General features: G+C 51.7%; 1 long non-coding RNA gene across 1 annotated transcript; it reads right to left on the bottom strand.

Moving 5' to 3' along the window:
• Positions 1-810: 810 nt before the first annotated feature.
• LOC118700737 (uncharacterized) lies at positions 811-4051 on the bottom strand. The gene is made up of 2 exons (XR_004982333.2): positions 3113-4051; positions 811-2999 (listed from the first exon to the last, which is right to left on the bottom strand). It is a non-coding gene; the product is annotated as an uncharacterized LOC118700737 (long non-coding RNA).
• Between the last annotated feature and the right edge of the window lie 5691 nt (positions 4052-9742).

Below are 9742 nucleotides of genomic sequence, written 5' to 3'. Positions count from 1 at the left end.
GCTCAGTCCCAAACATGACCCTGATCCTGGTCTCAATCTCACTCCATGTTTAGACACACTCACAGTTCTGTATTAAATCACATCCCAGTACCAGACTCATCTAACCCCAGACCCAATCCCAATCCCAGCCCTAAAGCCAATCCCATGTCTAGCCTTAACCCCAATCCCAGCTCTAATCCAAATCTCAGCCCCAGCTCCAAGCCCAGCCCCAATTCCAGCCCCTTCCTAAATCCTCAGCCCCAAACCAAATCCCAGGTTCAGCCCTTCTGGGGGTTTGGGGGTGTCTCTGTCCCTGTGACCCCGATGATGTTTGGGTGGGGTCCCAGCAGGGCTGAGAGGGACAGAGACCCCCCCGGCCTCCCCAGGGGTGAGAAGGTGGCAGAGCCCCCCCAGCCCCGAGCAGCCTCAGCAGTGAGAGGGACACAGAGCCCCTGGTGCCCAGCCCTGCACAGGCATTGCCTGAGGCCAGAGGGATGGAGACCCCCCGAGCATCCCCCAGGGCCAGGGGACAGAGAGCCCTGAGCATCCCCTGGCACAGGGGAGAGAGGGAGGGAGACCCCCCAGGCATTCCCTGGGGTGAGAATGATGGAGACTCCTGGGGACTGGCCTGGGGTGACAGGGACAGGGACACCACGGGGAATGGCCTGGGGTGACAAGGACAGGGACACCCCTGGGGAATGGCCTGGGGTGACAGGGACAGGGACAACCCTCCCAAGCCCCTCCCAAGCATTCCCAGGGTAGGAGGTACAGAGACCTCTCGAGCATCCACTGAGCACTGTGTTATAAATGAGAAACTTGACTAGGCCAATATTCAAGCAACAATCAATTTATTAATTAATATGGTCAAGTATGAGCAATACAGCGCTGGGTACAGTGGGGGAAGTTTTCCCTCCAACTGCACACCAATAGTTGAGGCTTACAGGTATTTATAGGGGTACTCATCATCTTTCTCAGCAGTTTCTATTCCCAATTTTTACTCAGCAGCAGTTTCTATTCCCAATTTTTACGTCACAATTCTATACACTATAGTGATGGAGTTTTCTCAGGATGTATCCCAAAAGGAGTATCCCCAGATGGTGGTGGTTCGGTTTCTGAAAGAAGGAAGAAGTCTCCCAGATGGTGAGGTCCGGCTCTCCAGATGTGGGTCCACATTTTAATTGCAAGGACTATAAATCTCATCTAATTCCATGAGCGCCTGCAATGTCAAAATGGACCTTTGGATCCATGGGGGCCCACAGTGTCACAATGGGCTTTTTTGGTTCCACAGCTTCCCTATGGCCCCTCCGTTCCATGTGTCCTGCACTGTTTCATGAATCCTTAGTTCCATGGGGTCCTGTAGGGTCACAATGGTCTCCTTGGTTTCATGGTGCCACAGCTGCCATAATTTCCACGGTGTCACAACTGCCCTTGGATCCCAAGAGGCCCCATCGTGTGACAATGGCCCCTTGCTTCCATGACGCCCTGCAGTGTCACAATGGTGCCCATGATTCCATCAGGCCCTGCAGTGTCACCATGGACAGTTGGTTCAATGACACTCCACAATGTCCCCATGGCCCCTTGGTTCCACAGAGCCCCACTGTGTCACTGTGGTCCCTTTGGTTCCAGGGCTCAGAAGTGCCAGAATGACCCTTTAGTTCCATCAGGCCTTGAAGGTTCAAAATGGTCTCCATGGTTTCATGAGTACCCCCTGTGTCACAAGAGACTCTTGGGTCCCTGAAGTTCTTCAGTGTCACAATGGGCCCTTGGTTCCATGAGGTTTGGTAGAGTCCCAATTGACTCCTTGGTTCCATGAAGCCCTGCTGTGTCACAATGCCCAAGATTCCATGAGTTTCCATGGTGTCACCACGGTCTCCTTGGATCCCCAGTATCACCATGGTCTCCTTGGTACCATCCAGGCCTTGTAACAAGAGATACTGAGCCATTTTGTGCCTTAGATGAAAGGCTGCAGAACTCATGGTTGTGAGGCTGTGTCACTGATAAGAAACAAAAACCACCTGAATCTGAACGCAAAATATCATCTCAAGTACCTTCAGTCCCGGCCTCGACAGAGGTAGAAAATACAAACAGAGATTCCACAGTTAATCAAAAACAGGGACCATATTTTGAATGCAGGCAAAATGCATTCAAGTGCATTCCAATGCACTCGATATGATGGGGAGGTGATGATCCCCTATTCCAAGAGTGAACTTAAGAAGGGCTGACTATTGAAGGAACCACAGAGAACCACAATATAAGAAAAGCAGGTGGCATAGGTAATTCTGGGATAGGCAGACCAGAAAGCAAGAGCAGATGAGCCAGTGTAGTCGCCACCAAGGAGATCATGCTCACATGCTGTGGGCAGCAACCCCATCAGGCCGTGTCACCATCCCCTGGCACAAGGGGGGTCACGATGGCTCGTTTTACTGATCTCAGAGCGCAAAGACACACAGCAGGGGACCTTCAGTATTATCCAAAACAAATGCACCTTTTATTGAGTGCCCACAGCAGATGCAACACAAGGATTAGAAAGCAGATAAAGGATAGAGAGACAGAGAAAAGGAGGGGGGGAATAGCTGCCAACAGAGAGATGAAATCCTCGTGGTCCGGCCAATAGATCTGTCTTGTCACATCGGGGAGAGTCTCAAAGTCTTTGGTTAACTCAGGGCTCTTTTATAATCTACCGCCGGGAGGGGAGCAGGACGGCACATGGAGGGAACAGTGGAGAATAAATGCATTGAGAACAGGTACAGACAGCCCAGTTCTGAACAGCACAAACCGGTGCCAGCAGTGAGCGGGGCCCGTTGTTTCAGGACTGGCTCCTATGGGAAACATCCCGCTTCCCATGGCAGACATCCCGCTCCAGTCAGGCCAGCACCCCTGGGTTAGAATTTGAAGGGTCTCAGTCTCAGTCCTCGGGGAGGGCTTCAATCTCTGTCCTTGACAGCGGTTGTGAGGCAGATGAGGGATCTTTGGACCGTCTCTTACAGACTGACATCCCAAAACATAATTATGCATTTCCCCTAAAAATAAAATTTACTGAATTAATAAAATTATAATTTTTTTTCTTATTTATAAAAGAATTATTCTATATTTGTATTACCAAATTTGAATGTTTATATTAAAAAATCCATACCTTTTTAGCAAGCAAAAAATTTATTGGTCATTGGTCCTAGGTAACACAATTCCCTTCATTGATTCATTGACCAGTGTGGCTATTGATTTCTCCTTCTTTATGCTAATTAGTCCTATTTTCAATCCTTCTATCATCTTTTTTTATCATTTTTAACAGACAGGATAAAAGGGGCCACTTTTGGGTCCGTGGAGAACTTTCTGGGGCACATTTGGGGCAGTTCTGGTCTGCAGAGGGAATTCAGAGAGAACTTGAGGGTCTGGAGGACACTTAGGGGAGCGAGGTGGGCACTTGGAGGGGCACTCAGGGATTCCGAGGGACAGTTCGGGGTCCGAGGCAGCACTTGGGGGTCCAGGGGGGCCCTTGGAAGTCAGGGAGGAGAATTTGGGGCTCTGCGGGGTCCAGGTGGGCCCTTGGGGCGCTCTGATGGGGCTCTCTGGGGCGCGGGGGTTGATGGGAGTTGTAGGCGCGGGTCTAATACAGTTTAACGGGGCCGGGGAGCATCACGGGAGTTCAAAGCGCAGCTGCAATGGCTCTCGGTGGGGCGCGGGGCATTACGGGAGATGAAGTCCCGGCTGGAAAAGTTCTGGACGTGCGCCGCGGAGCATGATGGGAGCCGTAGTCCCGGAAGTGGCTCGAACGCTTTGTTTAGGCGTCTGGGAAGACACTTGGGGGACACTTTTGCGTCCGAGCCGCGACTTGAGATCCTCGTGGTAACGTAAACGGTTCGGGAGAACTTGCGGGGATCTCAGGGAGCTCTACCCAGGCTCTTTAGGGCGTGGGGCACAGCAGGAGTTTTCGGCGCTGGACCGTGTTATGACTGGTCTTGGGGCCGCGGGGGATGAGAGGAGATGAATTCCCAGAAGTGGCTGTACCGGGCATCTGTGGGGTTGGGAGCACTCAGGGGGTCCGGGGACGCTTCTGGGGGGTCCCGAATGGGCGCTGAGGGTGCACTGAGGGACTTGGAGGGTCGGGGGGACACTTAAGGGACAAAAACGGGGCAGATACCGGGGGGGAAGGGGGGGGGGGTGGTCTGTGGAGCGCGGGGCATGACGGGCGTTGTAGTCCCGGCTCCAATGGGGCTCAAAGGGGCCGCGGGGCATGACGGGAGTTGTAAGCACAAGGAAAATAATATGTTGCCCACCGTAGGCACCGCCCCCGAGGTCCCTTTCCAGGCGCTGATTGGCTGCGGGTGGTGATGGGCGGAAGCCTCGGCAAATGGGATGCGGTGGAGACCGGAACAGCCCATTCAACCTCTCCAGTCTCTCCCAGTATAGCCCAGTTCATCCTCAGTACAGACCAACTGATCCCAGGTACAACCCAGTACAATCCCAGTGCCCCTCCAATCCCTCCCAGGACAGCCAAGTCCCTCCCAAGACACCTGAGTTTATTCCCAGTCCCTTCCAGTTCCACCCAGTATCATCCACAGGACGCCCCAGTGTCCCCAGTCTGCTCCGCAATGGCCCCAGTGTCCCCAGTTTGTCCCAGTATCTCCCAGTATCACTCCCAGTATGTCCTGGCATGTCTCAGTCTGTCTCAGTGCACCCCCACAGTCCATCCCAGTCCATAGATTCCCCTTCAGCATTCCTCGTGTCCCCAGTATTTCCCAGTATCCCCCAAGTGTCGCTCCCAGTATGTCCCAGTGTCTCCCACAGCGCTCCCAGTGTTCCCCAGTATGTCCCAGTCCTCCCCAGTGTTTCCAAGGACAGTTTAATTTCTCTCGGTGCCCGTGGCAGCCAAACCCAGCAGTGGGGTCAGTGCAATGCCCATGACCACAGCCCCTTGCAGTGGCCCAGTGCAGCTTGGGCTGATGATTCACCCTCACAGCTGGCCCAGGGCAGCTCTGCAGTGGCTTTGGTGGCACCTGGGGCTGGCACACACCTGAGCAGTGTGTCTGTTTGCACTGGGGAAACTCAGGAGTTTGAGATTGCTGCAAAAAGCACAAAAAGGGAAAACCCCTCTTAGGCTGGGTGCAGCCAGCTCTCCAAGCACAGCAGCTCCCAGGGCAGTGAGGACAGACAGGATGGGGCTGGGCAATGTGGAGCAAGGTTGTCCACACTGGGTCAGAGCTCCAGGCACAGCTTCTGTGAGCAGGCCAGGGCTGCTGAGGAGAGACCCTGGGTCAGTATCAATCACAGAATGCTGCAACCACCTCTGATCTAAAGAGAAATAAAGGACATCCTTTAAAATAGGAATGTGTATTTCTTACAAGTTCTTTGAAATCTTTCCATAACTGGACTAGGAAAACTTTAATGACCCTCTCAGGGCTTTGGTGTTGTTTACATCAGACTCAGTGCCTGAGAGTGTCTTGAAAAAACTTCTCAAGAACTCAAATTTAAATTTAGACTCCAAATTTTCTTGAAGTTTTAATGGATCCCACTGAGGGACTCGACTGGGAAAATGTCCCCAGGTTCCAGGTAGAGCAGAACACGGGAGGCAGTGATGACCGGTGGGGACAAGCAAGGCAAAGGTGTCTCTGATAGTGGAGCCCTGGAAAATGTTAAAAATAGTCTTTGAAAATATTGGGCTTTGTGCTTTCTGAGATCACTGCACCTGCGTAGGCAGTATGATAAAAGATATAATTGTTAGATGTGGTGATTGTTTAGTAATTAAATGTAATTATTATATAACCATAAGAAGAATTGTGAGAAGCTATGTTGGAAATTTAAAGGGGGCTGTGTTTAGCTGAAATCTGTGTATACAATAGAACAATATAAGTTTAATAATTAACATGAAAGTTATGTAATGATAGAGTATAAAACACGTTCACCTCGAATGTATGGTTGGAATCAGATTTGGGTGGAAACTACCCCGATTCCCAGAGCTCTTGAATAAAAAGCACCGGATATAATCGCTGATGTGATTGTGTGTTTGTGAACGCTAACATCTCTGGTGCTGAGCAAACCTGGATGTGTTTCAGGAATGCAAAGGGCCAAGGCCTGAGCCCCAGCCCCTGGCCAGGCAGATCCTGTCCCTCCCTCATTGCTCAGGGCTCTTCCCGGGAGGGCACTGGCATGTGGGGATGTGCAATGCCAAGGGCAGGAGCATGGGGCGGCCCCTGCCAGGCTGCTGAGCAGGGACAAGGAGGCAATGAGGCCCCAGGCCTGCAAGGGTCACTTGTCCCCTCGTGGCCTCAGGCCCAGGGCCAGCAGCCATGGCCAAAGTGCTGCCCAAGTTGGCTCTGTCAGGGCTGTCTTGCAGCTGCTGCCCATCCCTGTGCCCTGTGCAGCCCAGGCTGTCCTACGGTGTCCCTGCCCTGTGCCTCTGTCCCTGCAGGCTGTCGGCCCTGAGCAAGGAGGGAGGGACAGGATCTGCCTGGCCAGGGGCTGGGGCTCAGGCCTTGGCCCTTTGCATTCCTGAACCACATCCAGGTTTGCTCAGCAACAGAGACTCCTTTGCCCTGTTTGTCCCCAGCTGCCATCACTGCCTCCAGTGTTCTGCTCGGAGTGGAACCTGGGGACATTTTCCCAGTCGTGTCCCTCTGTGGGACCCATTAAAACTTCAAGAAAATTTGGAGTCTAAATTTAAATTTGAGTAAACTTGAGAAGTTTTTTCAAGACACTCTCAGGCACTGAGTCTGATGTAAACAACACCAAAGCCCTGAGAGGGTCATTAAAGTTTTCCTAGTCCAGTTATGGAAAAAGATTTCAGAGAACTTGTAAGAAATACACATTCCTATTTTAAAGGGTGTCTTTAATTTAATTTCTCTTTAGATCAGAGGTGGTTGCAGCATTCTGTGATTGATACTGACCCAGGGTCTCTCCTCAGTAGCCCTGGCCTGCTCACAGAAGCTGTGCCTGGAGCTCTGACCCAGTGTGGACAACCTTGCTCCACATTGCCCAGCCCCATCCTGTCTGTCCTCACTGCCCTGGGAGCTGCTGTGCTTGGAGAGCTGGCTGCACCCAGCCTAAGAGGGGTTTTCCCTTTTTGTGCTTTTTGCAGCAGTCTCAAACTCCTGAGTTTCCCCAGTGCAAACAGACACACTGCTCAGGTGTGTGCCAGCCCCAGGTGCCACCAAAGCCACTGCAGAGCTGCCCTGGGCCGGCTGTGAGGGTGGATCATCAGCCCAAGCTGCACTGGGCCACTGCAAGGGGCTGTGGTCATGGGCACTGCACTGACCCCACTGCTGGGTTTGGCTGCCACGGGCACCGAGAGAAATTAAACTGTCCTTGGAAACACTGGGGGGGACTGGGACATACTGGGGAACACTGGGAGCGCTGTGGGAGACACTGGGACATACTGGGAGCGACACTTGGGGGATACTGGGAAATACTGGGGACACGAGGAATGCTGAAGGGGAATCTATGGACTGGGATGGACTGTGGGGGTGCACTGAGACAGACTGGGACATGCCAGGACATACTGGGAGTGATACTGGGAGATACTGAGACAAATTGGGGACACTGGGGCATCCTGTGGATGATACTGGGTGGAACTGGAAGGGACTGGGAATAAACTCAGGTGTCTTGGGAGGGACTTGGCTGTACTGGGAGGGATTGGAGGGACACTGGGATTGTACTGGGTTGTACCTGGGATCAGTTGGTCTGTACTGAGGATGAACTGGGCTATACTGGGAGGGACTGGAGAGGTTGAATGGGCTGTTCCGGTCTTCACCGCATCCCATTTGCCGAGGCTTCCGCCCATCACCACCCGCAGCCAATCAGCGCCTGGAAAGGGACCTCGGGGACGGTGCCTACGGTGGGCAACATATTATTTTCATTGTGCTTACAACTCCCGTCATGCCCCGCGGGCCGATTAAGCCGCATTAGAGCCGGGACTACAACGCCCGTCATGCCCCGCGCTCCACAGACCACCCCCCCCCTTTCCCCCCCGGTATCCCCCCCTTGTTGTCCCTTAAGTGTCCCCCAGACCCTCCAGGATCCCTCAGTGCCCATTCGGGACCCCCCAGAAGCGTCCCCGGACCCCCTGAGTGCTCCCAACCCCACGATGCCCGGTACAGCCACCTTTGAAATTTATCTCCTCTCCTCGCCCGCGGCCCCAGAGCCCTCATAACACGGTCCAGCGCCGAAAACTCCTGCTGTGCCCCACGCCCTAAAGACCCTGGGTAGAGCTCCCTGAGATCCCCGCAAGTTCTCCCGAACCGTTTACGTTACCATGAGGATCTCAAGTAACGGCTCGGACGCAGAAATGTCCCCCAAGTGCCTTTCCAGACCCCCAAGCGCTGCATTCGAGCCACTTCCGGGGCTACAGCTCCCATCATGCTCCACGGCGCACGTCCAGCGCTCTCCCAGCCGGGACTTCATCTCCCGTCATGCCCCGCGCCCCACCGGGAGCCATTGCAGCTGCGCCTCGAACTCCCGTGATGCTCCCCGGCCCCGTTAAACTGTATTAGACCCGTGCCTACAGCTCCCATCACCCCCCGCGCCCCAGAGAGCCCCATCAGAGCCCCCCAAGTGTGCCCCCGGACCCCGAAGTGCCCCAAATTCCCCTCCCTGACTTCCAAGGGCCCCCCTGGACCCCCAAGTGCTGCCTCGGACCCCGAACTGTCCCTCGGAATCCCTGAGTGCCCCTCCAAGTGCCCACCCAGCTCCCCTAAGTGTCCTCAGATCCTCAAGTTCTCTCTGAATTCCCTCTGCAGACCCAGACCTGCCCCAAATGTGCCCCAGAAAGTTCTCCAAGGACCCAAAAGTGGCCCCTTTTACCCTGTCTGTAAAAATGCTAAAAAAGATGACAAATGGATTTAAAATGGGACTAATTAGCATAAAGAAGGAGAAATCAATAGCCACACTGGTCAATGAATCAATGAAGGGAATTGTGTTCCTTAGAACCAAAGACCAATAAATTTTTGCTTGCTAAAATGGTATGGATTTTTAATAAAAACGTTCAAATTTGGTAATACAAATATAGCATAACTTTTATAAATAAGACAAATGATTCTAATTTTATTAATTCAGTAAATTTTATTTTTAAGAGGAAATGCATAATTATATTTTTATGTTTTGTGATGTCAGTCTGTAAAAGATGGTCCAAAGATCCCTCATCTGCCTGTGAGATGCAAAGCTGTATTTCATGTCAGGTGCAAACAGGTGAAGTGTGTACTTGCGAATGCGAAATGTGTGGACATTGACAATGGGATAGTTGCAAATTCTAATAATAACTGATGAAAATAACGCATGGAAAAAGACCTTTGAACCTATCTTTTGTTTGCAATTAACCCTGGTTGATTTAGGAGCATTGGAATTAAGGTGTTAAGGATGTTGCTTTTTGCTTGCATTTAATCCATAAAAAAGCTCTGCAATAATAACCTTTTGAAGTATAATTTTAGAATATTACTTGTATCCTTGAAACTATAGCTTTAGAACATATATATAGGAAATATGCTTATCTCACGCCTTAATAAAGCAGAGAAAAACAGTTTGAGAAAGGAAGATGAACATCACCTCAAGGATTTATGGTTTCAACTAAAGGGAAGCTGGACATCACTGTTGTTAGATTTATAGTCTCTGCAATTAAAAGGTGGACACATCTGGGAGCTGGACTCCACCAGATGGGATTCGTCTTTCTTCTTTCGGAAACCGGACCATCACCATCTGGGGATACTCCTTTGAAAATACATCCTGAGAAATTCAAATCACAATAGTGTATAGAATTGTGATGTAATAATTTGGAATA

The sequence above is a fragment of the Molothrus ater genome, chromosome 35 (genome assembly GCF_012460135.2).
Source record: "Molothrus ater isolate BHLD 08-10-18 breed brown headed cowbird chromosome 35, BPBGC_Mater_1.1, whole genome shotgun sequence".
Lineage (NCBI taxonomy): Eukaryota > Metazoa > Chordata > Aves > Passeriformes > Icteridae > Molothrus > Molothrus ater.
Note: the sequence above shows the minus strand (reverse complement) of the source record. Positions and strands in the feature narration are given on the sequence as shown.